Source organism: Arachis stenosperma, chromosome 2 (assembly GCF_014773155.1).
Source record: "Arachis stenosperma cultivar V10309 chromosome 2, arast.V10309.gnm1.PFL2, whole genome shotgun sequence".
Lineage (NCBI taxonomy): Eukaryota > Viridiplantae > Streptophyta > Magnoliopsida > Fabales > Fabaceae > Arachis > Arachis stenosperma.
In genome coordinates, this window is record NC_080378.1 from 101,212,489 (window position 1) to 101,227,514 (window position 15,026).

Below are 15,026 nucleotides of genomic sequence, written 5' to 3' on the forward strand. Positions count from 1 at the left end.
TTTTTTATGTACTAATTACATGCTAAAAGTTTAGATTGTTGATATTATTAATATTTTTTATTATTTTAATTTTTTTTAAAAATACATGTATCTCGTTTATACTGTAAACGAGATATACATGTAAAATTATCTCGTTTACCGTGTAAACGAGATAAGAAATGAGTATTTATTTCGATAAATATTTTTAAAATTATTTATTTCGATAATTATTATATTTATTTAATTTATAAAAATAAAAAATCCTATAGATAGTAATGTAATTATTCTGAATAAAATTAGATTAAATTAAAAAATAAAAATTATATTGTTAACTTTATTTTTTAAATAAATTTAAATTATATTGTAAATATTCTTTTTAAACAATATACAATATACAATACATTATACATAATTTTTTGTAAGACCATATCTATTATTTACTTATTAAAATTTTCAGTTGGCATGACATTATGAAGATAATCAAAAGAGACATTTAATTTTTCAAAAAATATTGACATGTCATTCATACCCATTTTTGTTGTATAGGTTTTTAAATTGTTAGAACTCTGAAAATCAAATAGCTTTTTTATTCTTTTGTTGATTTGGATTAGACACTTTTTCAAGAATTATTTAAAATTTATGAAGTATGGATATTTTATTAAGTTATTGTATCTGTGTGTTAGATACATTTGGATATAACATTTCTCTAATATGTATGTTTGTTGTATCTAATTGTGTCTTAATAAATAATAAATTTTTTTTGATATATTTAGACACACTTAAATATCATTACATGTGAGTGTATCCAATTTTATTTTTAACATATATTTTTGAAATAAATTTATAAGTAATATATATTATTTATTAAAATAAAATATTTTAAATACTTTATATAATTAAAATAAGATATTGAAAACAATTAAAAAATTAATTTATATTTTAATATCAATAAAATATTAAAATATCATTATCATTTTCTAAAAAGTACTTCATATTTTTTATATATTTATGTGTCCTCGTGTCTTATAAAATTTTAAAATTCGTATGTTAGTATGTCTTGTGTCGTATCGTGTCCTATGTTTATGTCAGTGTTCGTACATCACAACCTCAAATTGGGAGATTGGGCCTAAATGTGAGATTCAGACTCCTTTTAGGTGCTTATGACAACGTCACTGTGGAAGAAGTGGTGCCGCCATCTGACTTCTTTGAAATGGTAGGGGGTAGTACCTGCAAAGGACTTCAATGCTTAAGTTAGCAAAGATTTTAGGTAAATTTTTATGTAGATTAGAATTCGAAAAATATCCAAGGATGTGAGAGTATTTATAATTATAGGTGGTGAGTCAATAACTACTGTATCAAGTGATTCCACCTTTGATGGTGGATAATTGTTTCTTTTTATAAGGAAAGTTGTTGAGATATCTCTTCTAAATTAATAATTAAGCCCATATCGCCGTATTCGATCTATGTGAAGTCGGGTAGATAATAATGTAAATCTAAACATTGATATTTATAGAATGTTGGTTGGGCGTCATTTATTTTGAGTAATACCTGTTTGATAGATTTTCGAAGCAAAAGATTTATAAGCTGTTCATATGTCACATGTTATCTCTCCAACCATGAGCTCTATATCTGAGATGTGAATCAAGGGCAAAACATATGAGAGATGACCATCGGACAGCCACTTATCATACGAAAATAACTAGTAAAAATCATGCATGCTCCACTTGAAACCATCCCTGAGCTTAGTAGATGCCTTACTTATACTTCGCTAGATTTTAGAAGCATAATCACACTTCATTGACTAACTACATTTAGGTTGAAAGATACTTCCCAACATGATACGAACCTATAATTTTTTCAATTGATGGAAAAGTTGCAAGCTCAACTTGCCAAAAAGATATATATGTTAACACAGTAAGAGTCCCTTATACCTAAACTACTCAATCCTCCAGTTAAAAGAATTAAGACCACGTTCGTCAATCTTGTTGTACAAAGAAATTGAAAAAATGACATTGATTTGATAAGGCAAATCTTTCCTACTTTATTCAAGAGTCGTCTTTTTAATTCACTAACATATTCTTGATCTTGTTCAGAACATTATTAAAAGATTCTCTACTGATTTTGGAATGATTGAGTGATCCGAGGTATTTAACTATATCTTGAGTAAAACAAATGCTAAAAACACCTATAAATAAATCTTTCCTCTTGTTCGAAACATTTTTAGAACAAAACATCTTAAACTTGTGGGCATTCGCCTTCGTACCTAAGACCCTGCAAAAAGTGTCCAGCACACTCATAATCAATTGGAGTCGAGATTTTTTTACTTTATAGAAGAGGATAAAAGTATTAGCAAATATCAAGTGAGTAATCCGATAACCCCTCTAAAGATAGCAACTGGTTCCTTACAAACAATTCTCTACTTAGTTAGCTATGAAGCATGCAAGTTTTTCCATGCAGAGTACAAAAAAGTAAAGAGACATTGGATCCTTTTGCCTAAAACCTCTATAAAGAGCAAAGTTATTCAATTTATTGCCATTTTTTTCAGCACCAAAAGAGAAGATGATCAAATACAATTCATAACCAAGGTGATAATGTGCATTGGAAAGCCAAAACATTCAATAGTATGTTTAAGAAATCTCCAATCAACTTTGTTATAATTTTCTTTTAATTCTATCTTAAAAGCAAGGATTCTATTACGAGATTTGGCCCGTTTCATAAACTGTAGCATCTCTTAAGTTATGATAATGTTATTAAGAGCTCTTCTACCATGAATAAAATCATATTATATTCGACCAAAAATATCACAAAAAAACGGGATCAAACAATTGACAAGCACATTAATAACAATCTTGTAAATGACATTACATAAATTAAAGTGTCGAAACTCTCATCACTACTTTCACCACTACAATTACCATTATCACCACCAACAACTTTGCATGCCCCAACAAGAACAACACAAAAGGTCGTTCACTCACGCTCGATACTTTTATAAAATTTATACAAATATATAAAAATAAAATTTCAATCAAAATGACTTTTTGAAAAATAAATAAACAAATGCACTTCATATGTAATTAACATAGGCTACATTAGATCGATTTTAAAAGTTATTGATGAGAGTTAGGTTAATTTATCTTTATGATAAGAAATATCTTTAGTCCCATAATTAGACCCTTTTATAATTAAAAAAAAGTTAGATGACTTATCACATAAACAACTTATCAATTTACTAACTCAAAAACCATTGTTTTTTTTTTATAGAAAAAACCATTGTCTTTTTTGTCTTTGGATTGTGATGTTACACTAAGGTCCATGAAACAAACCTAACAATAACATGTGCAAAAGGATGAACCTTTTTTTTTTAATATTGGGTCGAAAGTAGTGTATCTCTCCAAAATGTCCCACAAGACATGTTTAACATGTTTGTTGGCCAATAAGCCTTAACTCACACGGCATTTCGCCTTCTCCCCATCTCAAAAGTTTCGGGCTCAACTCCTACTGACTGCATCCGAGGAGAAAAAATTGGTAAGTATATAAGAAGTGTGTAGATGTGTGTATTTATACCTAAAATTGGAAGTTGTCCAATTTACCTGACAAAAAAAATATATATCATTGTAGGAAGTGGTACCAAAAAATCTGAAAATGCTGACGTCACTCACAGAAAAATGGCATTGTCATTTTGTGCAAAACGTCATTAACATTTTGTCCTGCATGGCTGACATGTGTACACTCTCTCCCTTATTCTAGCTTAACCTGGAACTAGCCTACTTTACATTAAATACACACAAGTATTTTAGTTCTTGTTTATTATTGTTGATAGTAGATAGTTATTGTAATTTTTTTTAAGCTAAAAGTGGTAAAAAAATATTTTATAACTTATTAATATTATTTTGTCGTTGATTATTATTTATTAAATAGTTCTTAGTTGATTAGGACTAGCTAAAAAATTGGATTCATTGTTGTAGATGTAGAAATAGTACTGCTGTTTAGTCTTAGTTAGTTGTTGTTAGTATATATTATTAATTAAATGTTAGTATGTTTTAGTAATTTTAGTTTGATTTTAAAATTTTTTAAAAATTAGAATTATTTAATTGTTCTTAGTATATATATATTTTTATTGATTTAGCTTTTATGTTAAAAAATTATTAAAATATATTATATTTGATTATTATTAATGTTAGTATTTACTTTTAGATTTTTTTTATTTTACATAAAATATTAGAAGTTTTTATTATTATTAATTTATATTCTTAGTTATTTTAGTTTTATTTGAAATATTTAATAATAAAACTAAATTATTATTAATTGTTAGTACATATTTTTAGGATTTTGTCTTGTATTTTAATTATTTATTAAAAAATATAATTACTATAAATAATTTTTAGCATATATTTTTACTAATTTTAGTTTTATTTGGATATTTATTAAAAAATAGAATTATTGTTATTGTTTATTAATGCTTAGGATATATTTTTAATAAATTATTATTTATTTTAAATATTTAATTGAAAAATAACAATATTATTAATTATTAGCATATGTTGTTAACTAAGTTTAGTTTTACCTTAAATATTTGTTAAAAAAATATTAGAGTAAAAGAAAAATAGGTCCATGACTTTTTTAAACGCGGACATTTTAATCCTTCAGAATTGAAAAATACATTTCAATCCTTTACCATGTAAAACGCGTGACAATTATGCCCTTCCGTCGAATTGGTGCTCGAAACGGTAACAGAGATTGCTGATGTGGAAGGGTGCTGAGTGATGTGTTCGTTTTGGTTGCTGAAGTGGATGGGGAACAAATTGTTGGAGGACAATTTGGTCCTGATGCTCTAAAACGAGGACATATGGATCCCCCACCTTATTTCAACCTTCGTAATCCCCAATTCCCCATAACACCCAAAAGTCACTCCACATATTGCAGAAAACCCTATCAGAACACGAACGCCCTTCTCCCTCCAAAAAAAGAACGACTTCCTATCCAGTTGAAAGTGGTGGTGTGCTCGGTGGACGTGGTGGTTGTTGAAGGTTATGGCAAGCTTCGTGTTGAGAGGAAGTTGCCATCATCTGCAAAGGTAAGGGTAATAATCAAAACTATGTATGCTATTTAAATGTGTGACAATATAATGCATGGGGTTGTGATATGGGGTGAGTGCATGTTTTTTTTTTTTGGGTAAAAGAATGAGAAAAAGCTATGTGGAGTTAACTGATTTCAAAATTTTGGGCACTTGATCTAGGGTTTAATCTCCGATTTATGTACTTGTGGATAATGTAGATGGATGATATGTATGTGGTACCTATTTTTCATCACGGAGGCCATTTTGGTAGAAAACCGAGTGGAACTTTTGAGTATATTGGTGGGAAAGTTAAAAATTTTCCGAAGATGGACTTAGACTTCGTGAATTTTGGGGATTTGGTTACACTATTCAAGGGTCTGGGATATGCATCATATAGGGTAGTGTATTGGTTTGACCCAACAAGCAGTGATCTTGAGGCTGGACTGCACATTCTGAGAGGAGATGCAGGGATCAATGAACTTCGAGAGAACAAGCTCAAGAATTCAACCACTGATGAATTTTACATATACTTCGACTATTCCGTTGATGAGTCACAGATAGTGGAAGAATATGCTACGGCAGAAAAGGGGGCGAAAGAATTTGATGATCCTATTGATATTGACAGCATCATGAGGGAGCTTCAATCATCACCATCCACAGAGGACGATGGGCATGAAAGTGGGGAGGATGAGCTGTATAAACCTTCTCCGACTGGCTCGAAAACTATTTCAGATGAGGATTATTCCAATTTTGATGAGGAAGATGATGGGAAGAGGAAAAAAAGAATTCTGAAAGGAAAGGACAAGATTCTGCTAAAGAAAAAGGGCAGTGTGAAAGAAGGGACATGGGTAGAGTCAAGTGGAGGTAAAAAAAAGAGGTGGACTAAGGAGTGCAGATGGGAGTGTTGCCAAAAGTGATGAGCCTATTGTGAAGACCAAAAGAACTAGGCCCATTGCCAAGCCCAAAGGAACTGGGCCTAATGTGAAGGCTCAAAGAACTATGCCTGTTAGATTTACTGAGAAAGCTGTGCCTAATGTGCAGCCTAATGATAGGCCTCTAATCAGTCTCTATGTAAATAAAGATGATTCAGATGATGATGAACCCATTTATGAGTATGAATCAGAGGATCTTCACACACCAGTGTCGTCAGAGGATGACGGAAACAAACATGACTTTCCAGTGTTCAATGATGATTATGGGTTTGGAGAGGGTAGATTTGAGATTGGAACCAAGTTTGCAACCATTAATAGGTTCAAAAAAGTGGTTAGAGATATGTTCATATCTGAAGGCAGGGAACTTCTTTGGATAAAAAATGATAAGGAAAGGGTGAGAGTTGGATGCAAGGGTGAAGGTTGTCCATGGCTGGCACATTTATGATACAACAAGACTTTCTTATGCTTCCAAGTAAAGACTTACAAGCCAGAGCATACCTGTGCAAGAGACTTGGATAGCAATGTTGCTGATCAACACTAGATCAATAAAAAAGTGGAGAAGAGAATGGCAAGCCAACCTCATATGACAACTAATGAGGTAATTGACTTTCTTAGAGAAGAGTTTAACCTGGTGGTGCATCCGAAAATGGTTTACAGGGCAGTGAAAGAGGCCAAAGAGAGAATAATGAAAAATGAAAAAGAACAGTATGGGAAGCTCAGGGACTATGGCATGGAGATCATTAAGAGTAATCCGGGTTCGACAGCAAGAGTTGATGTGAAGCCTATTCCACAATCCCTCCCTGTATTTGACAAAATATATATCTGCTTTGAGGGCTGTAAGCAACACTTTAAGAGTGGATGTAGGTCTTTCATCCATCTAGATGGAGCTTTTCTGAAGACATACCACGGAGGCCAACTACTTTCAGCAATTGCACAGGATGCGAACAACCAATTCTATGTAGTGGCATATGGTGTTGCGAGATCGGAGACTAAGGAATCATGGAAATGGTTCCTCACATTACTTCAGGAAGATTTGGGTGATGCCAATCAATACGGTTAGAACTTTATGCCTGACTAACAAAAGGTCAGACTTTTACATCGTTTATTTGGATAGATTAGGCTAGTAATAAGTGATTAGCATGTTTGCATGACTCTGTTTAAACACTTTTAAACTTTTAGACTTATACCCTCTTACAATGTTTATTTGCATCATTATACTCTATGTAGGGCCTGCTACCAGTATTAAAGGAGGTAATGCCGAGAGCACATCATCGAAACTGTGTAATGCACATATGGAAGAACTTCATTAACCGGTTCAAAGACATGCATATTAGAGACATAGTGTGGGAGTGTGCTAATTGCACAACTGAACCAGAGTTCAAAGAGACCATAGAGAAGCTGAAGGGGGTTAACAAGGCAGCATGGGAATACTTGATGAAATTCGAACTTGCAACTTGGGTTAAAGCTTTTTTCAGCCACGGACCTAAGGTGGATAACCTCACTAACAACATGTACGAAGTTTTTAATGCGAAGGTGGTGAAGTACAGAGTTAAGCCAGTTTTAACCATGTGTGAAGAAATTAGGTGCTACTTAATAAAGAGAATGACCAAGCACATTATGCTGTTAGAGCACCATAGTGGAAAGCTTGCACCAGTCTAAGAGAAATGATTACAAAGGCTGATAAAATCCAGCAACAGATGGATTGCTGAGTGGGTGGGAAACAATGAAAGAAAAAAATTTGAAGTTACCAGAAAAAAGACTAAAGTGGATGTGGACCTCATCAAACACACCTGCTCATGCAACATATGGCAACTGACTGGTAAGATTTTATTTTTTGCGCAACACATGGCAATAAGTAAGATTTTGTTTTCATCTGTCCTGAAGTAATAATTGGTTACATGTGAATTGATTTCGTATCAGGCATTCCATGTATACATGCTATTGCTGCAATCAGAAAGAGGCATGATCAGCCATAGGAATATGTCCATCCCTGGCTGTGTATGGATTCCATTCATAGGACATATGCATATTGCATAAAACCAGTTCCTAGTGAGGAGTTCTGGACTGTCACTGACCAATTTAGGCCTGCTCCACCACCCATCAAGCGACCTATTGGGAGGCCAAAGGTCCACAACAGCAACAAGGACCCAATTGAGGCTCATATTCAGGGAGACAAGTTGAAGAGAAGCTTTCAAGTTACCTGTAGAAAGTGCAATGAGAAAGGACATAACTATAAGACTTGCAAAGGAGCACCAAGCAACCTAATTGGAAACCAAAAAGTAAAAAACCTAAGAAGTGTATTGATGCCTCACAAGCCTTGGTGCTGCTTCCCTTTCACAATCAGCACCTCAACTAGAGGTAAGTAAGTCCCGTGTACATTTTAAAATTTGTTAGTAGTTATGATGTCATTTTTATTTTTCTTAAGGATTAATTTGTCCATTTTGTTTACATTGCTGAATTTTGAATATATATGATCTAAACCAATCTCAAGGTGAAAACTATGCTAAAACTAGTGCTGTGTAAGAACAATCTGCTGTAAGACAACCATCCAGCGTACACATTTAAATGCCAATCAATTTTTTCTTGGCTGACTACTTTGAATATCTGGTATTTTGGTTACTTTTGCAAAATAATGTTACCCTTGAGAATACTAGTGAACTACCATCCAGCACAACAATGCAGCCAGCATCATCAGGGGTTGCACCATTAGTTGCACCAATGTTCCATCAAGTACCTGCAGCAACACCACCTGCTCTTCCAGTCCAAACTCCATTCAAGCCTCCAGCCCAGTTGCCAAGAATGGACCAACCCAGAAACTGAGCAGCTGCCACTAAATTCAGACCCAAACAAACAATTGTCATGCCTCCAACAAGTTCAAATCCAACACCTGTTGGACCACCAAATCCACCACAAATTCAAAGCACCACTCCATCAAAAAAGACATTGAAAGCAGCTAGCAGTGGCACTACAAGGATTTCCAAGTTCATCCATACTCCTGGATCCAAGCATTAGAAGAACTGAAGACAACTCCATAAATTCTGTTTTTTGTCCTAGTTATTACCATCAATTGAACAATGCTTTTTAGCTATGGAAGTCTGGCAAACTTGTTTACAAGCCAAGTAGACGTTTTGTTATTTTGTGGCAAACTTATGCTGTTATCTTAGATACATTAACGTGTAATGTTTGGTTATAATCTATGCAAAATTACTACCTTATATAATACTTGACTTGATTTGCAATATTATTTAGCTGTTCTCATCTCAAAGAAATTAAATTACACAGCCAGCAGTGGCAGTTGTCATTATAATATCACAGGTACATCAATCATCTTCAAGCCTTTAAGAAATATACAGCAAGAATAACAACAATTACACTAATCACAATAACATGCCACAAATTCATGAATTTTTTCTTTTCCATATATAACAGCTTCCTCTCCAAATCCTCCAGTTTTTTTCACCTCTTGCCTTCGAAATAGCTGTTCTTCAACTTCTATTCCCTCAACATCATCCACAGTACCAAATGCTTCACACTTTATGGCTCTGATTTTTTTCAGGTGTTCATCAAGCCAAACAAAGAAACGGCAGTGACATTCTTTAACTTGGAACAAATTTTCAGAAAATCACCCAATTAGACACATTACAGTCTTATCCAACCATTGCTCAATAAGTAATTTACCTTGAAGAATGGACACCCAAAAAATATTCTGTTAGGGTTAGTTGCTATTTTTGACTTGTACAGAATGGCATATACGCCACATAATCACTTTAGCACAATCCCATCTCACTCGTATCCTCCTGGCACGACGAATGAAGATCTCCCTCCAGGTCCTGTGCATGAAGAACCCCCTTCACTCATCATCGACGATCGCTCCATCAATGGCCATTACTTCGTCGATCCATTTCAATGAAATAGGGCTCATTCCAGCATATATCGTCGTTTTGGAGTATCAGGACCAAATTGTCCTCCAACAATTTGTTCCCCATCCACTTCAGCAACCAAAACGAACACATCACTCACCATCCCTCCATGCCAGCAATCTCTGTTATCGTTTCGAGCACTAATTCGACGGAAGAGCATCATTGTCACGCGTTTTACATAATGAGGGATCGAAATGTATTTTCCAATTCTAAAGGACTAAAATGTCCACGTTTAAAAAAGTCAGAGACCTATTTGTCTTTTACTCAAAATATTATTATTGTTAATTATTATTGTTAGCACAGTATACATTTTTAGTAATCTTCGTTTTACTTTGCATATTTATTAGAAAAAAATAGAATTGTTATTAATTTTTAGTATATGTTTTCGAATATTGATTATAAAAAATTAATTACTAGTAAATAGAATAGAGTTATCATCAATTGTTAGCATTTTTTATTGTATAGTTTAAAAAAGACAAAAATAAAAAAATATGACATCACACGTATTAAGGACCACGTTATAAAATATCTTCGACATCATGTATACGTAAGTAATTATTGTGTTTACTAATTATCAATTATTAGAGTTTGTAGTAATTTAATAATTATTAATTATAGTTGTTACTAAATTGACGAGTTAGTAATTAATATGAATATTAATTTAGTAATTATTAATTATAGTTGTTACTAAATTGAGTAGTTATTGACTGTTAATTATGATTATTGTTTGTAGAGTACAAAAAATTTACACAATGGACACTTAAATTAAATCGACTCATACAATGTCAAGACGGAGGAACAATTAAGAAAAACTGGATTATCATATATCTCATATTAGGAAGATTGTGACTCACAATTAGATGATGAATGCATTGGTTAAAAGATGGTGTCCTGAAATGCACATTTTTCATCTTTCGCATGACAAGTGCACAATTACGTTAGAAGATGTTGCCATGATCTTTCGACTCCAGAATCATAGTTTTTCGGTGACTGGATCAACTGATCACAACACAAGCAGAATAGAGATCGAGTGCATGAACCAATTTGGTAGACTTAGTAGTCCAAACGACCATAAAGGAAGTGTAATTAAGTTGTCGTTTCCGCAGAACCTAAAATGGTGCTAACATTTGACTAATTGATTGGGTAAGGAAATATATGTGAAATATCAGCTAATGTTGCTATTTGGTATGATGTTATTCAATGACAAGTTTGGAATTACCGTGCACTGAAAGTATTTATCGTTGCTTCAAAAGTTTTCTGAGATTAAGAAGTTTAGATTAGGGTTCTACATGTCTTGCACACATGTATTGATCATTATGTCAGGTATCAAGGTATGATTTCAAGGATATGGGTGGTCCTCTCGCATTGCTCCTTGTGTAGGCCTAGATACGGATGTCGTCAATAGGGTCCCTACCAGTGGATACTAGCTTTTCACTCTCTCGCATGTAAAATTTAAATAAGATGTGAATTTAATTATTTTTTCTATAGAAATAATATGAACATTATATGTCAGGTGGAATAATTATCAACCCACCACATATCAATATAGAAATTAGACAACCTCTGACGTTAAGAGAAAGTTGGATGATCTTTCTTCGGATGGGATACGTATTTTATCATTTGTATTTTTACATATATTAAATTAAATTGATGATTGCGTATTTATACCTTTGATCTTTGATATGTTTCTACACTTTGTATGGGATGCATACAATCCTACTTGAGGCTGTGGAGCGCAATTGTATCTCTAATGTGTTTTGAGATCATAGAGTAGTATCCGACTAATAGGGTGAGAAGGCAATTTGGCTTTTATCAAGAACCCCTAAGAAAACCTAGGAAACTTAGAGCATCCTATACATAGTGTTGACCGGTCCAAAAAATAAGAATTGGGCAGTAGAACATGAGCAATGGATCTCACAATAGACAAATAGTTCTGCGTGCATCTTAACTGGTCAACATGTTGAGAACTATCAACCGTATGACCAATACATAGTAGAGCAGCAACCTCATAGTAAGAGCAACCACCACACTAACAACCCAAGCAACAACCACCATACCTACCATATCCATACCCACCATCATAGCAACAACCATATCCACCGTTATATCCGTCATATTTATACCCACCATCATATCCATACACACAGAAATATTCACAACCAGTAATACCACAACACTCAAATCCAGATCCACCAACATACACACGCATATTCACATTCATCTCTATAACCTTTCACATAACCTGTTATACCTACATACCCACACCCACCACTGTGCACACAAGTATATTCACAACCATCTCCATAACCTTTCATATAGCAATACGGCCAGCCCTCCACCATGTGCGATGAATACATCCCATCACAACCACTACAATATGAATTGTCACAAATACTAGACCAGTAAGACTGGATGAAGAACAATCCAAACACATTATGGATTAGATTCAGAGTTTTGAGTCATCTCAGTAGGTGAATAATTAATTCACTGTCCAAGACCTTCCACAAGTAGCCCAATAGGATCAACATGAGGACGTGAAAATGCCTTAAGTTTTTTCGAATGATTATCTTTGTATTCGAAGCATTAGCCATAGTCCTCTTTTGAGAACGCTAGATCGATAACTTCTGTTAATTCAATTAGGAACGTCAATAGGGGAATGGATGTTGCTAGACCCTACACGAATTTTTATGCCTGATGATGTCGATGACGAGAACGACAATGAGGTTGATGAGCCTAGTGCAAGTGAGGATGAAGTTGATCAACCTGGTACAAGTGGAGATCTGGTTGATAAGTCTAGTGTAGGTAATGATATGGTTCATGAGACTGATGAAGGTAATGATAAGGTTCATGAAATTAATACAAGTAATTTATTTACTATTTTTGTCTCTTGATTAGGATTTGATTTTATGTTTATATCTATTGATTAGGATTAGCATTTATATTGTTGTTCATTGATTAGAATTGTATATGATTTTATTGTCTCTTGATTATAATTAGATTTCATTTTATTGAGTATTGATTAGGACTATATTTGTTATTATTGTCATTATGCACGTGTTCATGATAAAGATTATGACCGTAGGTTGACCCGACCCGTAAAAATTGATCTAGATGAAGTCCATCGGAGATTAAGAATATGGTCAAAAGAAAATACTCCGAAGTGGCTCAAAATGTGAAGAAAAGTACATTTAAATGAATTATAATAGATATTAGTTAGTGAACTTGTGTAATGTACTTTTTCTATGTATTGTGTTATTTTATAGATGATTATGTACTAATTTTTACTCTATACGTAATTGTGAACTTAGAAATTAATTTTAGCAAAGTTACAATAACATGATTCAACACATCCAAAACAACTAAACTACAATTGAATATAAGGTTAAATAAAGTGTTGGATACAATTGAAATGACAAACTCTTCTAATATGAGAAATACAAATTTGGAGCCGAGCCACTAGCGCTAAATCTGGCACGGTGTAGGCATCTACTTTAGCTATAACCATCATCTCCACAAAGCATGCAATTCCTAGGACCACTTATATCCATCTTATTCAAAAGAAGCAAGTATTTTTAAGATGATCTTTAGTCACTAGCTTGAGATGGGGATTAGGTACTAATCTTGGTTCTTGAATTTTGACTGCACTTCAACAATGACAAATTTCACCTTTAGAGATAGGTCAGTTTCAACCAATGACTTTATCGCTTCTACAATTGTCTAGGAATCCTGTTTAACATGGCCTTAATAGATAGTAGCTCTAGTATATATGTGACTACCTTGTACTTCCTTATCACCCAACAATATTGTCTTTTTATAAAACTAACTTTGATAAGTCAATCACAACTTGTTCTGGATTGTATGCATTTAATGTAGATTGTCATCGGTTCTGATTCATATACCTTATAATCGATATGTCTCCAAATAGTATACCCTTTTAACTACCGTAATCACAACCTCTTTAGAATTAAACTCTATTTCAACGATGAATTTACTGTCTGAGACAATAATAGATGCTACACCAATAACAACACAATAAATCTAAATACTATTCTATTATTAATAATAATATAATAATAACAATAATAATATTCATTACCGAAGTAATAATAATAATTACGATAACAATAACAAAAATAACATTAGTAACAATACTAATAATTCTAATAATTATTATTACAATAATAATAACAACAATAAAAAAATTATCCGCATTCAAATATTTAGAAAATTTCGGTGCATGTATCACATCAATATTCAAAGTTTATTTAATATATAAAAGATGACCCCGACACCTTTCTATTTTTTCTACTATTATTGACTTTTCTCTAATCGACACTTGGAATAAAAGAGGTGACCACTTTCACAATTGCTATGCAAATCAGAAATCGAACCTCAAACATGATGGGGAAGCAGGTTCTTGCTGTTTATTTTTTTGGTATAAGGGATAGGGGTGTTCATGGGCCGGGCCACACCGGGTTTGGCATGACCCAGACCCGGCCCGAAATATAGATCGGGCCTAATTTTTAGACCCTAACCCGATCCTAGACCCAATGAAACTTGTGCATCTTCGGGCCGGGTGAAAATCGGGTAAAAACCAGGTAAAAACCGGGTCTTTAGCATATAAAATTCACCTAATCTCTAACTATTATTTCACAATTCACATAGTAAAATTCACTTAAAAAATTATAACAAGAGCCAACCATTATCTAAAATTAAAACATAACCACAATCAATATTAATATTGTCTCATAACACTAAATAGTTAAGTCACAAACAAATAACTCAAAACATTACACACAAGTCTTGTTCTTCCTAAACATAGAACTTTAATTCATAGTCTTTATAACACAACATTAACCACAGAAGAATAGTCATCCATCAATTGCTATTAATGTTGTCAACTTGTTCCTTGTGATGTGGATGCATTAGTAAAACCTACAAAATACAAATTACAAAATATATAAAATTATTCATTTTCATATAAGAGATTATTAATTCAAATAATTAAGTCATAATAATAAAAATATTATAAATGTACCTTCAACAATCTTCTGACTACTATCAAATTGATCAAATTCTTGATCTCCAACTTCTTGTTTCGAAGGGCACAACCAACTTTGAGTGCATATCAAAGCT